Consider the following 25,154-nt stretch of genomic DNA (forward strand, 5'->3'; position numbering starts at 1 on the left):
CTACATAGCCTAGAGCTGGAAGAGATTAACGTAATAAATCTACGCCAGTGAAGAGGAGGTTTGAGAAATAACCCCGTATCGTGATGAGACCATTTATTTGCTCAGCTGCACACCATTTGTCAGTCTCCGAAATCGGGAGGCACTCTCTTGTGTGTGTGTTGATGGTGGTGGTACACCAGCAAGGGCCAAGCAGGTTATTCCGCAGAAAAACTCTCTTGTCTACTTTGCCTTGCTTATCTGTTCTGCCAACGAGGATAACACGCCTCGTTGGTTGCTCGTCCCTTTTTTTTTTTTCTTAATGCTGACACACGATAGAAGAGGAAATAATAATAATAAAGATAAATAAAGAGTAAAAAAAAAGAAGCTATATATAATATGCATAACATAAAAAAGGATAGGAATTGAATAAAGGACCGTTTGTATTCAGAGATGGCCTCACATGCTCATAAATTCTGATTTCTAATCGTGTCTTCTTAAAGGTTGTTGTTGTTGCTGCTGCTGCTACATTGGAGAGAAGAGACTTTCTTCTTGTTTTTTTATTCCTTAAAGCAAACAACCCTGTTCTATTTTTTTACTTTATTTTTTCCTATGTATAACTTGTCTCATTGTTTCTCACAAATTTCGCGAAAATTCGAACCACTACTCGCTGGGATGACTGCCAGCTTTATTTATTCCGCAGAGTGACGGCTGAATGGCTTATCACCCCGCCAGTGTGTCCAGATATTTTCACTACACGTGTCAAGACTCTTGGCTGCGAAATAGGAATGTTGATCCGTTAAGATTGTGCTTTGGAAATTTGTGGAAATGGACTCAATGGGATGAATCGAATGCAGTGCACCCTGCTTTGTACGAGTGATTTTTGTGATCTCAAATATTGCTAAATACTCGTTGGAAATTTCCCCGTTTAAAGCGTTTTCCCGCTTACAACGTTTTTCCATGACAGTTTTTTTCGGAAAACGTTATAAGCGGGATCGACTGTATACGTATAGTAATCTCTCATTTTGGGGTCGGTGCAAGGGGACAAGGAAAAAAAGACGTATAAGCGGGGTTGGCGTATGAATGAAAATGAGCGAAAAAAATGCACTTGAAAAATATATGCGTCAAGACAAATTGATGTTCTAGCAAAATCCGCTTCATTTTCGCAAATATAGTGAAATAATATATTTTTTATTGAAGTCTATATTGTCAAATGATTACAATATTACATACTTTGCTACATTTGCAATTTTTTCAAGTAAACAAAAATTAGAGAGACAAAAATTGTTTTTGATGCCGTCTATCTTAGACAATCTTTTTTCGGGTTCGTGTGATTGGAAGAAAGTGTCATCTATCTTTCATCTCTCTATCATTTTCTGTAGTTGTATGTAACCACAAAGAGTTTCTTGTGTTTCTAAATCCTGTGTTTCCAACTGGTGTTCCGTGGCATCCTAGGGTTCCGTTGGAGCTTTGTTGGAGTTCCGCGGAATCACAAACGTCACGGAACCCTTGAAATTCCCAGAATCTAGAAAGCTTTTCAAAGAAAAAACCTTTTTGTTACTGATACTTGTAAAGCTATTCTTTATTTCAAACTTTAATGAATTAGTACTGTTTAAAAAAATCAAGACCATTTGGATGACTAACGACCAAAGCCGGGATTATACTATAAAAGTTTGGTTAAAGCTCATTTATAAAACTTGAAAAACGAAACTAATAAGCCTATTCGTTACATTCGCTCGATTGTAACCGATACGTTTATTGGTTGCATTTTTCAAGCTTTATAAAAGAACTTTTATCAAACTTTAACAGTGTAATACTGGCCTTAGGAAAAACAGTAATATTACATTTTTTAACATTGAATTTTCAAACTAGAAGCTGGCCCCAACTCAGTGCGTTGGATAGGATATCATACATGCCAGTGTTATATACATGCCAACCACCGGGCCGCGGCCCAGTACCGGGTCCTGACATCATTAAAACCGGCCGCGAATCATTGGTCGTTCAATTTTCCTCCAATCGTTCACTGTTAGCCATGTGTTTGACCGGGCCTTCTACTTACAAAAATAAATGAAACCGGGCCGCGGACTTCCAAAGGTTGAGTACCCCTGATATATGCCATTCTCAGTTTCATTAGGAAATTAAAAGCCGTAAAAAAAGATGGTTTTCCGAAACTTTTGATCCATTAGGAAAGTGAGGTTCCTCGAACTTCGAATCAAAGAATAGCATACGCTCTTTGACTCAAATGTAGTCAGCCATGATTCCATGATTCCCTCAATATGTTTTTGATTTAAAATCTTTTTAGACGCTTTGTAAAAGCCTTTTGTGGAGGGGGGGGGGGGAATGCAAAACAGTCTAAATTTTCTGGGATTCACAGCCGAGAAGTACGCAAGTTCCATAAATGAAAAAGTTATATAAATGAATTAAATGAAAGCCGCAAAAAATGGATGAAAAATGCTATTCTCTCATATCTTTGGCTAGGAGTGTATAAAATGATCTTATAAAACTGAGAGAGACGTATAAATTGAGAGGGTGTATAATTGAGAGATTTATATATTGAGAGAAATATGCATTTATATATTAAATCTCGCTGTCTCATCCTTTTTCTTTATTTTCTTTTTTATCGAACACAATCCAGTCTACATCGGCTGTTGTCGGTCAGAAGTCCTCCATCCAGGAAAATATAGTATACTTTAATTATATATATACTGTATAAGTTCATCAACTCTCAACAGAAATGCGATTTTGTAATATGGAATTGGAAGCATAGCTGGACTCTTGCAGGTGCGAGGGTTGAGGACCGTAAAATGAGATCAAAGTAGGGTCAGACATCGGTAGTATATCACATGCACGTTGAACCCATAGCCCACGGAGTTGTCTGATCTGACGCATGACCTCAAAATTGATTAATTTTGTAAAAATGAACCGAATGGCTTTCCGCGGGAAAATTGTTTGGTCCTTTTCATGTGATGGTGATTGAACAGCTATGATCCAACATTGGGACCCTTTAAGACCAAATTTTGAAACCAAAACCAACATAATTTTTTTTTAAACATAGGACTACTATCTACTATAGATAAAGGTGGTATAATTTTAACCACAGACTCATTGAAATCCATTGTAATTCATAGTTGAGGCTGCAATGGATTTCAATGGGTCTGTGGTTAAAATTATACCACCTTTATCTAAAGTAGACAGTGGTTCTATGTTCGAAAAATTATGTTCGTTTTTTTTAAATTTTCATTATGCAATATAAAGTGAAAAAACAATTTAGTCATGAAACATTCGGTTTGATTGCAGCCAGCGACCGTTCAATTAACCAACCGAGAGGTCCACGAAAGATTACTAAATTACTCAAGTAGCTAGCGCTGTCAAAATGTTGCGTATCCCTGGTATAATATAATCCCCGGGGACCAAACAAAAATGGCATCATAAGCTGGTGACTTGATGACGAGTCTGATTTGCTCAATTGCTAACTATGATGACAATGACATTCAAAAATTAACTTTGAAAGCGAGATGACAAAAAAAAAAATGATAGATGTGATAGGGGGATTATAACTGTAATATTCAAATTCTGAATAAACAATAACCAAAAAGTATAATTATAATCACTCTCATCTTACATTAAATATTCAAATGAATGATTATAGACTCAATTTTCTTAAAATTTATGACTATAGACCATACATGCTGAACCCATGACATGAATCCTGAGTCCTCTGATGTGACCCGCGACGTCAAAGCTAATTTTGTAAAAATAAGCTAAGTGGTGCACGGTGCAGTTCCACGTCACTTGAGTAGCCCGTGACATATTCCCCAGATCACTTAAGTGGTCCGCAGCAAATTCCCCGTCATTTAGATGACCATTACATTAAGGCATTTTTACAGTTTCGCGTCACATTTCAGAAGTACATAAGCGACCCGCGCCACTGCACAATTCACGGCACATTCCCAGAACACGAGTGAACCGTGGCATATTTACAGTTCACTTGAGTAACCTGCGGCACAATTACAAATCATATGAGTAACCTGCGGCATAGCTCCACATCACTCAAGTGGCCCACACTTCACGCGTGCTCTTTTTATTTAGATATGTAAAGATTTATATCGAGGCCTAACTGTACATGACTGTATATTGATTTCATGTTTCATTTTGTGACTAACTACTTAATGAAGAAGCTTAAAGCTTAAAATTCTATCAAACTATACATTCATTATCATTGTCATATTAGGCATATCATTCAAAAAAATGTCTTACGAATTAACAATACCATGCAGACCGGAATCAAGAGTATTTATCGGACCACCAAATCAAGATTTCAAGGTGCCAATTTTCCATTTGGAAATTGAATAAGGCTTATTCCAATGCTATCGCAAACTTTACTCGACCTACACATTAGCAGGGCAGTATTTATATATGGGTCCACTCCAGACGCAGATCTAGAGAGCGATCGAACCTCCCAAGAGCCTAATAATGTAGGAAGAAATTGCCTATTCCCATAAAATACGAGATGATCCAACGAACCTATACGAATCGGCTCCTCCGCTATGCCTGGAACACTCGGGCGTAGGGGGCCTTATGGTAATGAGATCAGAATTTTAGAAAACAATTACGATTAATTTTAACTGTTTACAAGAGTTTAAGGTCGGATGGTCAAAGCTTTCGACCTTGGGGGTTGGGGGTGTATCTCTTTGGCGTAGTCCACGATATTGTTAGGACCGCTCTGCCCATCAGATCATGCAAGGATCATCTACTACAGAAGCCTCCTAAGCATCTCTAAGGATACAAAAGCCAAAGTCTGTATCATGCTTTGTAAACTTACACAGAGTAGTCTTCGATGGTCGTATGTAAGAAAATTCTACGGTCAATTTTGAGATCAAAGTTATTCAAAGAAAGTTATTAAAAAATTATTATTTTTTAAATTTGTCGAGATGTACATTATATCAGTGATTGAAATCTGATTTTTTTTTTTGTCACTTATAAGCTGCACTGTCTTCAAAAGAATACAGAAATAATCAGAAATAAATGTGGAATATTTCTCTTTGTAAAATTATAAACAAAAAACACGTAGATTTTTTTTATAATTTCTCAACAATACTCAAATGACCTAGAGGGGGTGACCCATACATGATTCAATTCATGGGCATTAGTCACAAAAACTGGGTTTTAAAAAACAAGAAAAAAAAAACTGTCCAAGACTAGCATAGGCGGAAATAGACTTGAAAGTCTGGGGGGGGGGCATGGCTATTATTGCTGGGAGGGAGGGGGGCAACATGATGCTGTTGTCGATTCATCTATACATATATGCATTAGATCATTAGATCAGTCGACTTCACCTTCGATGCTGGGGGACCCCCCCCCCCCCCCCCGTATCTCCGCCCATGAAGACTAGTCTTGTCTGCAGCACTAAAATTTCACGTACAACACTAGATACGCTTTCAGACCTTGAAGGAGATATACTTAACCTACTCTTAATACAGTAGTACTCAATCGTTTGTCACTCGCGGCTCTCCCTTGACAATTCATGGTCTTTCTGCGGCGCCCCAGAATAGTTGAGTGGGCATTTTAAAAGTAAGTTCTGGAAGGGAGAAATGTCGAAAGGTAAATTTTTCGAAAAACTAACTTATTCCCTTCTCTCTCTCTGTCTCGCGTGCACATGTAAAATTTTTCTAGAAAGCTACGATTTACAGCAAGACCTAGCTGTAACGTCTGTCACATTTAGTGTCACCCGCTTTTAGAAAGGATATTTTTAAAATTCCTTGTTACCATAATTAGCATATTAGACTTTCACGTTATTGAATCAGCTGCTTGAAAAGTAAGTTTTACTCGGTCCCCAGGGTGACGCATTGAGGGTAAGGCTCTATGAATCTATGAATATTATGGTACAGCACCACAGTCTATGAATAATTATGGATAACTTATCCCTAAAGTCCAAGAATTTAAGATAATCTACTCGGATCTTTACTGGACCGAAAAAAAAAAACTCTTTTCAAGGACCTTTTCCGATCCTTCCATAAAAAATGCCACTATATCAAAAAAACATTCTCCCCGCTTCCAGCTCATACCACGACTATCCACAATCTCGTGCATACATTTTTCCTCAAATCTCATACAAACCAACCAAACTGAACAATATTCTTTTATCAGTTCATTCAAATACTGATATAACCCCATTTATCCATCCTCACGGACAAAATATTATCATAATAGTACAGCAAAGGGAAGAACGGGAGGCTTTATAAAAGGCCACTCCTATCGGAGATGCGGCGGGCCTTAACAAGTATCATCGCTCCACGTCCATGTGGCCCTTTTACCCCCCTCCCCTTCTCCTCGTCGTCTTGTATTCTACGTATAACCCCTTTCAAAAAGTGATTAACTATTGCGTGGTATGAACTGCCATCGCTTTCACCGATAACGAGAGCCGTATTTCTTCTTCTTTTTTTTAATATATTTTCTTTTTTTTTTCATCTTTTCAACGACCCACGTGTCTTGTTGAGCATAAAGCTTCACCGGTTCTCGTATCCAAACATCCAACAAGCCCAGCTAGTAAGTAAGTAAGAAAAGGTGGAAGAGAGGGAAGAGGGAAGGGGTTATGGTAGACAATCAAGCCATCGGAGACTAGTACACAGCCCGAAACGGAGTTATTATTATTATTATTATTATTTGTTACTAGTTTAGGGGCCACTAGCCGCCACTCCATCAGGCCCATCACTGGTCACGCACAACGAGCTGGAAAACCTTCTTTTGCCCTCATGACCGCTGATCATGCTTCAAGATACAAGATTATTATTATTTTATTTTTCTTATTCTATCTTAGTTTTTCTTGATAAAACCGTTTTTTTTTTTCTTTTCCTCTTTGATATACAAACATTTTTTTTATTTTTCTAGCCTTGGCCAACCATATCAGGTTGTGTAATTTTTTTTTTTTAAATGTTCGTCCTCCCCCTTATATAATCTACCATATTCCCTACTTGATCGGACATGTTACTATTTTTTTTTTTTAAGAATATAGGAAAAATAGTAAAATATATAATAAAAAAATAGTATGTATATACCTGTTTCATCATCATCATATAGTGGAGAGAAGAAACGTGCTGATGCCTCACCGATACTGAACCGGATTTGTTTTCTCAAGGGACCCCGGCTGTTATTACGTTAACGTCGATGATTTGTGGACGTTTTTCTGTTTGAACTAAAGAATTAAAAAGAAAAGATCTTTAAAAAAAAAAAAGATCTTTTTTTTTTGTTTTGTTTCTATTTAAAGATCTTTTCTTCTTTCCTCTTTTTTGCGTGCGTGTGTGTGTGTGTCTTCTTTCCTTTATTTTACGAAGCGATAAATTGTCGTTTAATATTGAAGAAAAATTGATTGGTCCTAAGGATGTACGGAGTCCCCTCCGTCGTTAAAAAAAAACAAAAACCTTCTGATGTCGTCTGCTTGGTTTGATTGAATTCGAGTCCCTCTCCGCTTTTCTTTTCTTATTTATGGTTGATTATTCGGATGTATATGTATGCGTGTGTGTGTGCTTTGAATTATATAAGTAATGGGACCGTAAAAGGTTTTATTACTGTATGATCGTAATTCGGAAAATTTTTATTATAGTTCGCTTAATACGAAAAAAGATCACGGTTATTAAATACGAGCATTTCTAAAACCCTCCTTACTTTCTTTTTTTTTTTGAATTGCGTTATAAATTTAATGCTTTTTATGGACACTGTAATAAGAATTTCGGTTGATGCGGTCGGCCTCATTTAATCGGATAATGGATAAACAATTGTACAGCTTATAGCAGTAATACTTTCCAGAACCAAACTTTCTCCCATACAGACAATTTTTAAGCTCCCCGTTTAGTGTAGTCATATAATTACCGTAATATTTCTTTCTTCGTTTAGTTGTTTAAAACTGCAGAGCAACAGGTTAAAACCCGATTACAGCTTGCAGTATAAAAATTTAAGCAAAATACAGCAAACGTCCGTTATAACGAGTACGGCTTTAACGAGAATCTCTACAGCGAGTGATTATATCTTCAACATTTACACTTCTACCTACTTGACAAAGAATATTCGGTTGTAGCGATTTGAAAATTGAGAAGCATTCGCTATAGCAGAGCTAGCTCTTCAAACTTTTTCTTGTCGCCAGCACTACCGGTACCCATCAGTGAAAGAAGAGCACTTTTTCGGCAAGTGCATGCATATGTCTGAAATCAGGATGGATCCTTATATGCAATTCGAACAGGATGTTCAATTGGGACGTTGATCAAGTGCTCGCAAGCACGGAATCTGACACAAGCATCGAGTACTCAAGGCACTTCAGGGAGCATCGTGGTGCTCGCGAGCAACAGGATGAAGATGCCTGTGCTATAGCGTCAGGCCTCCCGAAACGCAGGGTTCGGTACGGCCGCACCCTTAGTTAGGGGCGGCTCTGATCAGATGAGTGGGAAAATGTTGACGACTCATTCCACACACCCATAGAAAAAGTGAGCAGTAATATAATAATTGAAACCTTTCATTGTTCAGTTCGTCGACTAAATCGCTTTGGTTGTTCGAAATTCTATGTGAAAATGTCCAACAGGATTAAACTACTGTGAGACCAATAATTAATTTCATGTAAAGAGTTCTGTTCATTCGTTAATATTAGAACGAAACAATCTAAAAGTCGTTTTAATATAGAAAAAGCAGACATTTTCCGCTATGTTACAACGTGACAGAGCAAAAAATGGAAATTTGCTTAAAAACGAGGTCTGTCATAACGACAATCTTCCTTGTGATTAGAAACTGCCGTTATAACAGACTTTTACTCTGCAAATTAAAATACGGTGCATTCCGCTTATAAAGTTTTCCAAAAATCAATCATGAAAAATCGTTGTGAACGGGAAATCGCGATGAGTATTATGTAGTAAAAGTTGCATTCTCGAAAATAAATCGTATTAAGCGGGATACGTTCTAAGTGGGAACGCTATAAGCGAGATCCACCGTAATAAAAATTCACTTAAATGCAAATAAAATACAAAAACTCTACACAGATGAGAGCAAAATACATATAGTGAATATTGCATATGTCTTGTTTAATGAAAAATGAAGGATATTATATAGCTTAATTGGTCTCAATTTGTTTTTGTTTTTTTTGGTATTTTACATTTCCGGGTTATACACTATCTACCAATTTTGACACCTATGGTAGAAAAGAAAAACCAACTTTATTCAAAATCAATAGTTGGTAGAGCCTCCACGAGAGGCAATTACAGCGTGAACCCTCCGGGGCATACTTTCCACAAGTCCTTGTGTGACGGCTAGTGGTATTTTCTTCCACTCGGCTTGGAGAAGACATGCCAGTTCCTTCACCGATTTTGGACGGGTAGGGCACCCCTTAATTCGGCGATCCAACTCGTCCCAGAGGTTCTCGATAGGGTTCAGGTCTGGGCTCTGGGCAGGCCAGTCCATTCGATGAACCCCATTGGCACCATACCAAGCCTTGGTTAACCTCGCAGTATGACAGCTGGCATTGTCGTCCTGGAAGTAACAGGGGTCCACCCCGTAAAACTGCCACAACGTAGGAGGCACATTGTCATCCAAAATAGTGCAGTAGACATCGGCGTTGAGCATACCATGAATGGGGACCAAGAGTCCCAGTCCATACCAGGAGAAACACCCCCAGACCATAATTCCACCTCCGCCGAACTTGACTGTTGGCACAATGAATTCTGGCAGGAGACGTTCTCCAGGCAGACGCCAGACCCAGACCCTGCCATCCGAACGGTAGAGGGTGAACCTTGATTCGTCGCTCCAAAGAACCCGTTTCCACTGATCTACGGTCCAATTTCTATGTGCTTTGCACCACATTAACCGAGCAACGCGGTTGGACTTTGTGATCAAAGGCTTATGGGCAGCAGCACGACCATGAAAACCAATCAGATGTGCTTCCTTACGGATGGTATTCATTGAAACAATACTCCCGGATGCCTGTTGAAACTCCTCTCGGATGAGGGCCATCGGTTGGGTGCGGTTCTTCCGAATTTCTCTGGACAGCACCCGTCGGTCTCTATCTCCCAGTTTCGTTGGTCTGCCGACTCGGGGCAAATTCCGACAATCACAGCTCACCTTCCACTTCTTAATCACATAGGCCACTGTCGATTTTGGGTACTTCAGCTCGCTAGATATGTCCCTTAAGGATCGGTCATTTTTGTGATACCCGATAATTATACCTTTCTCGAAATCAGAGAGCTCCGAACTGCGCGGCATCTTGCATGCGACTAATGCCGATGTTGTTTCTACACAAAGCCGCTTGCTCTTAATGCAGCTTTGTTTCTACACGATGTATACCGGCGGAGGGCGTGACGTATCTCAGGACCTCAGATATCGTCATTTGCATAGATGTCCAAATACTTATTGGTAGATAGTGTAAACAGTGTGTGTGTTGCTCGTTTGTGGTGATGCTGCTGGGAAACGATCTTACAGGGATGACGGATTTTGACGACTAATGTTGATGACATCAAGAATTTCGGGATGAGGCTTTGTGTTATAGCTGGGTTACTCTAGCCCCGATGATTCCCAACGTGGGGCCCACGCCCCACAAGAAGGCAATTTGATTTTTTTGGGGGCAATATGAGAAAATGAGGTTTTTTTTTTGTTAAGATTTGGAACTTTTCAGATCCACTATCATTTTTTATATCAGTTCAAATTTGTACTTTTTAAACAATTTCTTGATGAAGGGAACAGACATTTTCTGAATATTATGCAAAGGTAGACTCAGAAAGAAAAGTCATCTAGTCTTCGCCGGGATTCGAACCCAGACCCTCTTGCAAATCGGCCAAGCATGCTACCATCTACAACACTGGAGACACGACCTTTCCTTCCTGATTTCACGCACTGTGAAGTTAGTAGCCTTTCTTTTGATTTCTTGACTTCCTCAATTTCTTCCATGATTTCTTTCTTTTAATTTTTCTCTCAGTGTTTCCTTTGGTAGTGGTTTAACCGGGGGTGCTTATTCTACGGACAAATTGTGCCAGGGAGATGAAATCCACGGACGCCCCCCCCCCCCCCCGTGGAATAAAAAGAAGAAATATGCGAGTCACGTGCCCTTTTACAAAATAATATTCTGTATGTAGCAATGTAAAAACAATGCGAGTTCATTGTTATCTCCTCCAAGCTCACGGACCCCCTGAAGTCTTTCTAAAAAAGTTTTTTTAGAAAACTTTCAGAAACGTTTTTGCCATTGAATTTCTGTGGGGGTACCCCTCCTGACAAAAGTTCTAGTTGCGGCCCTGACAGGGGGGCATCAAGATTTCAGATAGATGGGGGATGGTCAAGATTTGGTGGGGCATGGCAAAGCCTCCTAGAAGTAGTATCTAGGAGGCTTTGGACATGGCCTAAAAAAGGTTGGGAACCACTGCTCTAACCCGAACGTGGGAGGGGAAGAGTGCGTTGCATATTGCTCAAATAGCCTCGGTTCCCGGGTTCTGGCCTACGACTGGGACAGACATAATGAAAGCTTGCCCGGTTCAAAGAGTATCTGGTTGTGACCCTGGGTAGGTAGTCGGTTCTCTAGCCCTGACATCCCTCAACTTTTAAGTGCTTGGAGGCACATTTGCAATACTTTCACTAGGCAGAGGGCACTCTCGTTCAAATTTATTGTCGAATATGACAATGGAAATAGTAGTTTGAAACTGAGAAATATAGGATTTTCTGCATGATATGCCGAAACGATCTATGGAAAGAAAAGTGATTTGCCTCTTTCGGGAAAATCACTTTTCTTTCCAAAGATTCGTTTCAGCGTAACATCCAGAAAATCCTATTTCTCAGTATATTTCGGAATGAACAAAAATCTCTTAATACATAGTAGTTTGATAGTTATTTTCGGGATGCCAATTAAAATCTGTCTTGCATCAGAGTGTTTATGGACTGGAAAATTAGAAAACCCGTTTTTTAGGGAGCCACAAAACCGTTTTTGCACTGGGTCGCAAAATACTAAAGCCCGTCACTGGCCGCGTTTGACAAAAGTTTGGGAACGACTGTTCTGCAACAAAGGTTTCCGCCGCTGTGATGGTCGAGTGGTCATAGTGACAGACTCGCATCGCGAGGACTCGATTTGAACCCCACCGTCACCACAGTGGTTGTCGGCTGAAGTTGGTTTCCTGTGGTTCCCATCTTCGAGGTGCAAATGCGAGTCGATCTTCCCGTTAAAAAGTCTCTCCACAGAGAGCAACTGGGCCTACAATTATTCAATCATTATAATTCCCTCATAGCTGGAAAAATTTAGGGCAAAACAGCGGCACTACACATAACAAGCAATACACAGAAACAAACCTCACGTAAAGTTCACAACACGTATACGCACATTCCGGCATGTACCAATTCGTTAGATTTTCCGTAGAGGAATGTGCATGTACGGTTAACTAGTAGTAGGTAGTAGCATGGGTTTCCAACTGGTACAGCAACACAGCTTTTTTTGAGAATTCCGCGGTATCAAAAGCTGCAAAAATTTTCATTGGTGTTACAATAACAAAGCTATTATTGGAGAAATATCTGTTGTTTTCTGGGAGGGGGGGGGGAGACAGCCTTATAACTATTAAGGGTTCTGTGCGAGCTGAAACGTTGGAAACCACTGCTCTACGAATTCCCAGTTCTCCGCAGTCCGATTTGGATTCGGATTAAAGCTTATTTCTGTTGCAATTACAGGCAGCCCCACTCAAATGAATATCGATGATTCCAGCATATGTTTTTTTGATGTGATTTCTGCCCAGTGCTCTGAATGTCAAAGTGTGAGCGCGGGTAAACGGCGGGAGTAACTATGACTCTCTTAAGCATATATTATTTGAATAATCTTACCAGATGAGTAATAAGTTGATGTAAATTTTACTGATGTTTGGATGCCAATGTACGAATCAAAAAATATTTTCAAATTTAAATACCGTACCCAGTAGAAATACACGAGTGGGGCCAACCATGCGAATCACATACCACAGTCTCGCACATGGCAAGAAAATAAAAGGTGGGAAATAGAGGCCATGAATCTTTTCTTGTGTGCGTGTGTATTTGTCTGTGCCCAAGATCTAGAAGAACGGTTATAATAAACTGGGGAGTTATTTATTGTCGTATTATAATAACAATAAAATTTGAAAAAAAAAAAGTCCCAACTTCATTCCCCACCATCCACAGGTGAAAGTCCTCACGAATAGACGTCCAAAAAAACACCTCCAGCAAGCAAGAAAATGGTGTCCACAGAAGGAGAGAGCGTGAAAACCCTATTCAACGAGACAAGACGTGAATAACTATTGTACGGAGAATACAATAAAAAAAAAGTACTGTATGGACCCATATATATGCATTATATTTATGGCTCTCTTCCTGACCTCCCATTTCTTTTCTATTCGCGACAGCAACGAACGGTGGGGATATGTGGGATGGGCCCCAGGTACGCAGTTGACAAGTCCCATAATGATTCAGGTGGTATGGACGCCACAACGAAGTCTGAAAATTTTTCAAGCCCCCAGGATAAGCCCATCATTCACACAAACACACTTCTGAGGAGGAAGGGTGGGGGGGGGGGGAGCCTAGAATTGTGAATTTGCAGCAAGTGGAAACCCTACATTGTATGTCCTTGTGAAGGAAATCTTTTTAGCGTGTGGGTGAGTTGTGCCCCCCCCCCCCGATTCCTTTAGTACAGAAAATGGCTGAAAAGAAAAAAAAAAGAAAGAGATTTTTTCAACCTTCTTGCTTGGTTGTTTCCATCATGGCCATGGAGAAGGAGGTGGATTGCTTATCTTGAAGATCTCTGTAGGGGTCCAGCAACAGGGTTTGGTTTGGTGATTGAGCACTCTGCTGCTGCTGCTGCCTTCTAGTGCATATTCTTATTATCGAAGATAGTGGTACGGTGTGGAGGAAGAAGAAGATGTGGTATTTTTGCATCTTTTTAAGCAAAGGGCGGAGCGCGTGACGTGTTTACAGCCATCAAGATTTACGGCCCTCCTGGACGCTTGTGTTTTTCGGGCCTGTTCTTGTTCAATCTACGACCCGCTGAGGGAATCTAATAATCTTTTCCATCTTCTTCTTTAAAGACAAAAAAGGAGATGGAATTTTTTTTATTTTCTTGGTTCTTTTCTATCTCGTATAACCTGATGTTTGGCCTCCATCAAGAGAGAGAGAGAGAGGGAGAGAGAAGTGGTTTATTCTTAGGTTGCTTTTTATTTAATAAATTTCGTTTCGGTAAATTAGAAATCCATAAATTCTTGTTGGTTTACAGCCTCGATGTTTTTCCTTTTGGACAGGTCATTTAATATGTAATGCTTATATATACTGTTGGTACACACATGTCACGTTGGAAACAAGTTTGAGTAATGATGCCCTGGTAACCAATTATGGTTTTTGAGAGTTACGTTGTCGACGATGTCTGGTGATGGTGGCCGCGATGGTATTATTGGGAGGGCCGGGCTATTTAGTGGCTCAGTAAAGAAAAAAAAAATTAAAATTTTAGGGCCTCCACCATGGCCCCCCGGTAAAGAAAAACTCACAGAGTTCTGCCCTAAAAGATCAACTGCACTTATTTTATTTACTAAAAACCATAAATGGAGCCCCCCCCCCCTACGTAGCCGTAAACTTGTATCCAGCCCATGGGTACCACCCACTCTCCCGCAACATTTGCCACCATCTCCATAATACCTACAGAAATATCGGGTTTGAGGCCCTTACAATATTTTTAAGCCCTTCCAATATTTCCAACAACTTTAAACCTGTGGGCTCTGAAGGTCTATCAAAAATTAAGGCAGTGGTTCTCAACTTACAGCCATACGGCTCCCCCCGTGGTCCTGGGATGTTATGGGGGGGGGGGTGTCTGATGAAAATCAAGTGGGCTACAGAGCTGTGAAGAAATAAAGCTTTCAAGAATGAAATGTGAGAGGGAAAATATATATACGTATGTAACTACTTTCGGAGTCCACAGAACCCGGCCCATCTTAAGGCATGGGGCCTCATGTGTGGTGTCGGCCTTGCGACGAGGAAATAGAAACAGGAATGAATGCCCCATTCCCCCACCCTGGATCCACGCCTTCCCAGAAATCATCCTCATTCATCAAATTTTTGTCCAACTTAGTTTTGACTAAATTAAGTTCAGTAAGTAGAAAAAAGCTTGCTCTTGTGGGGGAGGGGGATAATGATAAGAAAATATGGCTCAAAGGGGGAACCACGGACTCAAAGTCAGGGAACCAAAGTCAGTAAGATACTCACCTAAAGTACCAAAGTATTGGAGTTAGGGGTTCCTGTCCATTGTTCTTAATTAAATTTCTATAAATTTATTGACTTTAACTTCTAAGGAAAACAAGAATTTTATATATAAGTGGAAATACATTCAATGTATTTTCACCCGTTTTACAGCCCAATCTGGCCGATCTCAAGCCTATCCCTGGTCATAGGAATTCTGAGGAATGATAATAGTGAGTGGAAATAATCAGCACGAATTGAATTATTCAGGGTGGAGAAAAATTTGCAAGGGGTGTATAATTTCGTAGTGATACAGTTGGTCACATTGTGTCATAAAAAATATCAAATGTATATATTTTTGGTCCCTTGTAAATAGAAATGATACGTACAAGCCTCGTTGTTGATTGGATGAGAATTTCAATTTTTATGAACCAAAGCGTACGATCATGTGATTTATACTCACAAGAATGGCAATGAAATTCGTGATGGTTTACGGAAAAAATTCTACGCCAAAAATTCACTGCCACGCATTCACCGACGAGAAAATTCGCATACAATAGTTCATCGCCAGTGAGTGAGTGACCGAATGATTGAGCAAGTGAGTGAATGTGTGAGCGAGTGAGTGACCGAATTTGTTGACGGATGAGCTAACGAAAAAGTGAGTGACCGATTCAGTTGGTGAATGAGATAGCGGAAAAGGGTGTGATCGGATGAGTTGAGTGAAGGAGCTCGCGAAAAAGTGAGTGACCAACTTTATGAGTTACCAAGTGAGTGAGTGATTAAGTGAGTCAGTGACAATATGAGTGGTGAGAGGCCATAGGGGCCATTCAAGTATTACGTAAACAGATTTTCAGCCACTTTTGACCCCCCCCCCCCCCTTGTCAGCAAATCCGAAATCCCCTCTAACGTAATACTTGAATGATCCCTTATGGCTGTAAGTTGTGAAGCACTGCATTATTGTGTTCGTAGCTTCTACCATTCCCTTATAAGTTAACCCCCTCCCCAAAAGGGAGGCTGAAGGGCGTTTTTTCGATTTCCGTCACGATTTAGGAGAAAAAGTGAATCGATTGCCCTCACTCAATGTGTCAAAAATCTGGTCGTTTGCCTTCACCCCCCCCCCCCAATATCTTAACATCTTAACATAGCTTCATTTAAATTATAGTAAAGTCATTAAGTAAACATAGCTTCGTTTAAATTGGCCAGCTTATCCTTACTCGGACAGCAAGCGAAACAACGTCGTTTATCCGATTTTTCCTATTAAAATATGCGATAGTTGATAAACGTAAACGATCTGAACAAGTTTCATCCGAGATTAATCAAGAGAAGACATCGTATATTAACCGATACTTCACTTTATCCAATTATTTTATAAGTGGGCGTGACTTATCGAAATAAATAACCGCCATGGTTGTCACTGTTTAATGATACATTTTGTTAAGCTGTCCTTTTTTTTTTCTTCCCTATAATTATTTTATTGTGTATCATTTATACTTCAAGTTAGTCGATTTGTCTATGTACCTTTTATGTTTGAATTCTACAATGAAAAAAATCAAGTATTCGGTAAATTTTTTCAGAAATTAGTTTTTCGGATAAAAGAAACGAAATAATATATATATATATGTAATATATAAAGATATTACCAAAATTCATACGTGTGAAATCAGAAATTGTCATTTAAAGTCAAAGATAGGTGACGCTAAAAAATTAAGCCAATTTATCTTAGCACTTTTCGGGGCTACAGGTTCACGAAACTGGAAGAGAAAATCCTTTTAACCGATGTTTCAAACAATCCAATTTTTATTGTAAGTGGGTTTATTTTCCGTAAAATTGTTAAAATGATAAATCACAGCGCATATTAAAAAAATAAATTGCTTTTCAAAAGAAAAAATATCGTTCGCGGTAACACAAAATCATAAAATATTATCTATAATTTACAATAGATGCCGCGCTAGTAAAACCGAAACTAATTTTGATTGGAACGCGTAATTAAAGAAACCAAAGCGGACGTTAACAACGATTGCAATAATTAAGGCCGCGAGATTAAAGTAAATAAGAATTATTTTAACCGATATTTTTGACTGCTTAAATTTTACCCCGAGTAAGCTCAATTGTAAAAAAATTAAATCGTAATAATTTCTAATTTAACTTTACCAAAAAAAGAGAAATAAAGATAGTGATGAAATATGCATCAATTCAGAAATTAGTGTTTCTAATCAACAGCAGATGACGCTAATAAAAACATTTTTTTTTTTAACATAATTTTTTAATAACAATATTTTGTCAACTGGAACCTATTTTATTCGCATATAAATAATATATATCATAGATTTAGAATATGTACAAAGATAAGAGAAAAATTTCTAGGGAAAAAATGGAAGGAAAAAAAGGGCAAATGCAAAAGATAAGATTTTTGAAGAGTAAATTGATAAAAGAGAGAGAGAGAGAGAGAGAGAGAAGGGAGTATGAATAAATTGTATGGAAAATTAGTGGATTTCCATGAAAATAATGATATAACCGATTCTACATGTCATGACTGTGTGTCAAAGGGCATCAATAGTAAAAAACATTTTTAACAAGAGATTTAACGAAGTATGATCTAAATCACACCCATTTCTGGGGGAGTCTGCAAATGGCAGAAAAAAAAAAGAAAAGAAAAGAGAAATCTTTGACGCGAAATAGACTAAAAGGGATCTCCCTTAATAGTCATTCATAGTGATCACGACAATAGTGATCTCCATGATGAAAAAGATGTAGGCCCTTAAATAAATATTATTGGGTCTGGCGCTCTGCATCACTGTTCACGGTCAATCCCTAACCGAATTGCACATGATTTTATAAATGCTTATTGGTTACTCAAATTATGTTTGAATAATTTCTAAATCTGCTGCCCCCCCCCCCCCCCCACCTACAATGACAAAAAATCAGACTGAGGGCAATCCATCTGTTACGGGAACACGTTGAAAATTCAAAGCCATCCAATTGAAGGGAAATCGAGCCCAGTGCATAGGTTCACCTACTAATGATTTTTTTTCCTTTTCTTTTTTTCAACGATAATATTAATTAAAATATTTAGACGTATAAAATATACTAATTTGATAATAATTATAAATACTTGAATATCTTAATAATTTAATGTCTTTTTAAAAATTTAATATTTGAATTATACTTTTTAAATTTAAATAGAGATGATTTAAAATTCCACACCCCCGACAAGTATCAAATTGTTGCCCAACATAAGTTACGAAAGTAATTAATTTTTATTTAATATGAATTTAAAGTGGGATTATGCAGAACACATAATGAAAACTGTAAAGCATAAAAAAATATTCGGTAGATTTTTTTTTTGGGAAAGCGCAATTAAGGCTTAAAGCAGGCATCTTCAACCCGTTGCTCGCTAATAATACGGTGCTCCCTGAAGCACCTAGAGTGCTCAATACTCGTGCCCGATTTTGAGCACGCGAGTACTTGTTCAACGTTCCAGTTAAACACCTTATACAAACTGCACTCAAGGCATACATTCGTCTGTCAAACTTACCTTAATGGTGCTCTTCTTTTGATGATTGGTACAGGCAGTACTCACGATCAGAAAAAGGATGAAGACCTCTGGTTTAAAGTAAGGGGTGAAGTTAAGCTCAAGAGTAATTTTGTAATAACTTTTCTCAAATAATTTTGTAATAACTTTTCTCAAGTAATTTTGTAATAACTTTTCTCAAGTAATTTTGTAATAACTTTTCTCAAGTAATTTTGTAATAACTTTTCTCAAGTAATTTTGGCATTGTAAGACAATTCATAATTTTTAGAAACATGTTCATCTCGGAACCTATAATAAATAATCTCGGAAACCTATGAAAATTAATTTTCTTTCAATACGACTGAAGAATGCAACATCTTACAAAATAGTCAGAACAATCAAAATGCAAGCACGGACAGATCCTTCGAATGTCCACTAGGCGAAAAATGTGATAAATTTAATTCAAAACACAGCTCCCCCACCACCACCGGTGATGAGCATTGCCACAACGATCAAGTTTGGTTTCAAGGTTGGCAGGTATGTACATATTAGGTGTTACAGGCTCTTACAGCTAGTTATAATGTGAATGTGAATGAAGGTTCCGTCTCAAAAATGAATTTCATAAGCACATGCCATCCTTGTCGCTATTACTGACATTCCAGCAAGACAATAATCGTAAATATTGCTCAGAAGTTCTTAGACATTACTTGAAAGGCAAAAAATGACCAAGGCAAATATCACCAAGTATTTATTGATTGAGTTCAATAAACGCGTCAGAGCCAGAAATTATCTGGATTCGATGAGTTTTTTTTCCAGTTGTGTGGAAAAAGAACGGGGCAAAAATATCCACTGGCCATGGGACAAGCACATTGAGTCCACGCCAAAGACATGCTCAGTAGTATTACAATCCAAAGATGTTCTAATGAAGAGTTGACTTATTGCACTTTATTATAATACCCATGACACATGACCGGGTTTGGCAATTTATTAGTTATTTGCTTTCGTGTTTGGGTCAAAAGACCCACCATAAAAGTGTTTAAATGTTTTTCTTCTGATTTTACAAAGTTTAGATATGCAGATTTTTGGTCATAATAGTTTGTAATGAGGTTCACTGTTTGTGTTTCATAGGACAGATTTCAATAAAAAAAACTCGAATACAAAACTTTTAGACAAATTTATTACTGTCAAAAGACTTTTGAGCGCCAATGTAAATAACACATAAATAAATCTTTTTTTTCATTAGAACAATAGACTGAATGTAATCAGTTCATGGCTCCCACAAGAGAGAGGCTGACAGGGCTCCAGCCTTGGGGCTCAGGACGATTCTTATCGTTTTTTGTTTATTCACTCATCCCTCAGTGATTTTTACAACGTTTTACAATTTAGCCGTCAACTGCACTTTTTGGCTACATTTTGCGATATCCCGTATTCAAGATCGTAATTTCTTGCACTTTTCTCAATAAAATGGTAACCTTAAATCAGTATTTCCCAAAGTGGGTGATATCGCCCCCTTGAAAATCCCCCCTCCCCCCCGGACCATTCCATTTCCGCATTCCAAGGGGATAGAAGCAGAAGCTACGAGAATAATATAGGATCCTATGGGTTCGCTTGAGTTGGAGGGCGATGAGCGAAAAAAATCTGATGAAAGGGGGCGATGGAACAAAAAGTTTGGGAAAATATGCCGTAAGTGAAGGTGTAATTTTTATTTGAACCCAATAAGGTTATTGCTAATATCAATGAGCCGCCAATTTCAAACCTAGATATAGATCCCCTTTGACAGATTTTTCAGAAGAAACACTAATTAATTGGATTATTTATTGAAAATTTCAATTTTTTTTTTCTACAAATAGATATTAGACAGTCACAGATCTTGACCAAATTTTATATAGCTCTGTATATAAATATTACTTTGAGAGAGAAAAAAATTTTTTTGGATCTATCTGGGTTTTTTGCAATCAAGCAATGAGATCTATGCCTGCCTATCTACGCGTATCTTATCTATCTATGCTTTTGAAACTGATTTCTTAACTTCCACATTTCTCAACCTATGGTCCACCGGCAGACTTGATAAATTACTTCTAATTGAATGAAATAATATTCAGTTATGTATCTTATGGGCTCTTAATTAAAATTAGATCTTCATACTTAAGATAATCATATCTCATTGAGAAAGATACGGAAAGAACTGATCCTGAATATTAATTGTAACTAAAAAAAATGCATTTGAAAAATTTGATAATTATTGCTAGAATTGTTAAAGCTTCTGATTCATTGAAAATAAAGGGCTGCTGCTAAAAATAGCTGTATATATAGACAAAAACATTATTAAACGATCATTAACATGAATTATTTTTTTCTTAAAATAACCGCTTGAATACATAATCATTATATCAATGTGCAGCTTGCGCTTCATGAATTACCATGCATTACTATGCATGAAGATTTCCTAGTCTTTATGTTTGTGTGATGCCATAAAATAGTTTAATTTTTTTCTTATATATAAAGAATTTTTGGGTATAAATTTGTAAGCACGTTGATCAATATTCATGAAATGTTAATAATTGAAAAAGTAATAATAATAAAACATTTTCCCCGACAAAAAAAAACCAAAAAAAAAACACGGGACATTGCCAAAATTGACACAAAAAATGATTAGAGATTCATAAGAATTAATTTAAGGTGGTCCGCTAACCATAAGTTGAGAAACGCTGCTCTATAGGAATCAGGATGGACCGCTATTGAAGTTAGAGCCGAAGTATCGTTAAAACCGTGGCCGTTATGACCGAGTTTGAATGTATTTTTCCCGCTCAGAGATCCACATATTAATGTCCGCAATAAATGATGTTCAATGAATAAATGCCATTCCGGTTACTGATCTTCACATCGCCTTATCAAACAAAACATGAATGAATGCTCAGGTAGCGTTTCATATACATAATAAACCATTTTAAAATGACATTTATAAATCATGAATTTTCTTGAGAGATTTGTGAAATTATTATTTCTCGAATAACATTCATAACAATATAACTACTATTTTTTAAGCATTTCTGAGAGTATGACAGGAAAAACGTCCCAAACGTTTATAACGTTTAATTTCCTAAAACGTCACGATTTCCTAAGCAAATGCGAAAACAAACATCCATTGCAAAACTTAAAATATTTTGTGTACGGTATAAATATATTTCGTATACACAAGACAGATGCGAAAGTTGCAGCCGCACCAGGTTGCAAAACAGTAAAAAACTTCAAATGGAATTTAATTACGTTGAATGTCTTTTTTTCTCTTAAAAAAAGACTTAAAATGTATTAGTTTGTGGATATGCTATTCTTTTTTGGTTGCTGTAAAGTCGTGTGGGCATTGTTCTTGATTTAAATCGCGATGATCCAGGTTCAAACCCCGTTAGCGGCACAATGGTGGTCGGCTGAAGTTTCTTTATTTTAGTTTCGACGCGGGAGATCTTTTATTTGAAAAAGTCTCTCCACACAGAGCGTCAGACCTTTATCAACACGCTACTCTCATAAGCACAAAAATTCAAGCATCGGCCATTTAACTTCAAAATATGGAAAGCAGATGGCGGCACATCACTATAACACGAACCATGCATAACTCTGACAACATAATTACGTTACGGATACTCATACACTGAGAACACTCGTTCCGGCACATGTACCAATTCGTTGGAAATTCCCCAAAGAAATGTTTACCCGGAGGCCCTCCATGATAATATAAGCTCTAGAACTATAATTTTCAAGAATATGTGGATTGGTAGATGATGTTTTCAACCTACTAAAGGTTCTCAGAATATCACTTTATCCGGAGTCTATGATGCAATAAAGGAGTCAGTCACTAAAATCCAGTAAAGTCCACTTTTTAGTTTAGAAATTTGGGGCCGTTCAAGTATTACGTAAGCAAATTTTTAGCCATTTTTGACCCCCTCCCCCGTCAGCAAAATTTCGTCATCAGCTCTGCCCTTCTGAATCCTAAATTTTCATAAAGGGTGGTTGCTGACGTAAGCGTTATCCAAACCCCCCCCCTTGTCATCAAAAGTCAGCAAATCGGAAATCCCCTCCCCCCCCCCCATAGATGATGACGTACTACTTAAACGGCCTCTTTAAAGAAAAATGCGTAAAATATGTGTGAAAGAGCCAATCTCTAGGGCGTAATGCGTCTTAAGGCACCTGCTCTCCCAGGCACGACACGGGGGGGGGGGGGCCTCACAAAAATGAGATCTGGTTAAAATTTTCGAGAAATTGTCTATTACGGCCTCAGAAAAATCGCTTGGCCCAGGAGCCCCATGATGCTCTAAAGATGGCCCTGCTAGGGTGTATACGACTCTTGCAGCTGTGCGGACACCTTTATGGAAGTGTTGCAGTCTGCTTGCGTAAATATACTGGGACGTGCTCAAAAACATAACGAAAAACTTCCCAACTGGTGGACACAGGACTTAGCCATTCATAGAAAGAGGGTTCGAGCCTTGGAGAGAAAATTTCTCAAGGCTAAAGGTAAGTTCAAGGGTGAGGCCCATACGATTTACAAAAAGGCTAGAGCAGAATATCTAAAGAAGGTTAGGAAAACTAGGAACGACTGCTGGACAAATTTTTGCGCTGCTGAAAATAATCCTTATGGGATCGCATACCGTTCTGTTTTCAAAAGCAAGAGAGTACCGCCTCAAGTTTTGATGATGCAAAGCGGGAGTCACAATTCCACAATCTTGGAAGCGGCGGAGCAGCAACTCGATACGATTTACCCAGATCCTACGGACACAATATCCTTGGTAAAACCAATTAGAACTGATATCCCAGATGACGAGCAAATTACAGTGGAAGAGATCAGGAATATTGTCACAAGGTTGAAGAATAGAAAAGCCCCTGGCTTTGATAATATTAGTGTTCCCATACTGAAGACATTATTCGAAGCCAATGCCGAATCGTTTACTGAAATTCTCAACAGGTTCCTGGAATTATCTCTCTTTCCTAAACATTTTAAAAAGGGGAAGCTCCTGCTATTCCTTAAGAAAGATAAAGACCCACAATTGCTACGGTCATATCGTCCGATTTGCCTACTACCCACTCTAGGTAAGGTCTACGAGAAAGTTATAGTGCAAAGACTTATGTATCAATTGGAGTGCATGAACTGGCTAAGTCCTCTACAATTTGGATTTCGTGCTGGAGGGTCAGCTGAGAAAGCTATAGATTCACTGTTGCAAGTAATTGTCGGTATGCATCAACAAGGCTATCAGACGGCGATAGTCACGATAGATATTCGTGGAGCCTTCGATTCGCTGCGCCATGAAATAATTATCAATCAACTTCGCCAACTGCCACTTCCTGGAAACCTGACGCGAGTTATTGAGAATATGCTTTCAGACAGATATATAATGATGTCCACAGACGGAGGAATAGCCATGAAAAAGCAGATGAAAGGGTGTCCACAAGGCTCATGCAGCGGCCCCTTGATGTGGTCACTTGTCCTCAACACGCTTTTACAGATTAACTGGGGCCCGCGGGTATATATACAGGCATTTGCCGACGATCTGGTATATGTTATATCCGGCGAAGACCATATAGCAATAACGGACGAAGCACAGACAGTGTTCGAAAAATTGAGCATTTGGCTGGCTAATAATAAACTTCAATTGGAAGTAGAAAAAACCCGCTTCTTGTGGCCGCACCCAAAGAAACAGATGAAACCTAAGATCTACATTGAAGGTATACGAATTCGACCGTCTCAGATAATACGATACCTTGGTGTGTACTTTGATAGTAAATTGAACTTTATGGCGCACATCCAAAAACAGGTCGACAAAGTAAATGGCACACTGCAGTTACTGCGCAGATTGGCCGGATCGAAATGGGGAATGCAGCGAGCCTTTCGCAACATCTTATATAAGACTATTGTACAAAGGCAACTTTCATATGGATGCGCCACTTGGTATCAGCACCCAACTCAAAAACAAAAGAGAGCTCTGGATATCGCACAGCGTCCCTTTCTTCTATATGTTACAGGAGCATACGTTACAACCGCGAACGAAGTTCTGTATGTGGCTACAGGCAACCCAGCTTTGAGTATTTACATGGAGTACGAGGCTTTTAAGAACAGACTGCTACATCTTGAAAAGGACATAATATTGGACGAGCAGAGAATTTCGTCAAACCAATTTGAGCAGCGGCATAAGCAATGGCTGTTTCATCCAAGCAGACATCTCACCAAGTCTCAAATAATGCCATTTGGTATTGATAATATAGATTCCTTGGGCTCTAAGAAAATATTCACTGATGGCTCTAAAACAGAAATGGCTACTGGCTGCGCGTATGTGGTACTAGCGGAAGATGGTTCAATAGAGGAGCAATGGAGTCGAAGGTTAGCTAAAGAGAATAGCGTATTCCAAGCCGAAATTTTTGCGATACTCAATGCTGTTAAACGTGCGGGAGAGATGCTTTGTCCAGTAACAATCTTGACAGATAGCGCATCTGG

General features: G+C 38.6%; 1 long non-coding RNA gene across 1 annotated transcript; it reads right to left on the reverse strand.

Moving 5' to 3' along the window:
• Positions 1-1,148: 1,148 nt before the first annotated feature.
• LOC149087372 (uncharacterized) lies at positions 1,149-7,163 on the reverse strand. The gene is made up of 2 exons (XR_016192569.1): positions 7,032-7,163; positions 1,149-1,509 (listed from the first exon to the last, which is right to left on the reverse strand). It is a non-coding gene; the product is annotated as an uncharacterized LOC149087372 (long non-coding RNA).
• Positions 7,164-25,154: the final 17,991 nt, after the last annotated feature.

The sequence above is a fragment of the Pholcus phalangioides genome, unplaced genomic scaffold (assembly GCF_987345545.1).
Source record: "Pholcus phalangioides strain wild (caught in Gottingen) unplaced genomic scaffold, Ppha-v1.0 ptg000004l_1, whole genome shotgun sequence".
Taxonomy (NCBI): domain Eukaryota; kingdom Metazoa; phylum Arthropoda; class Arachnida; order Araneae; family Pholcidae; genus Pholcus; species Pholcus phalangioides.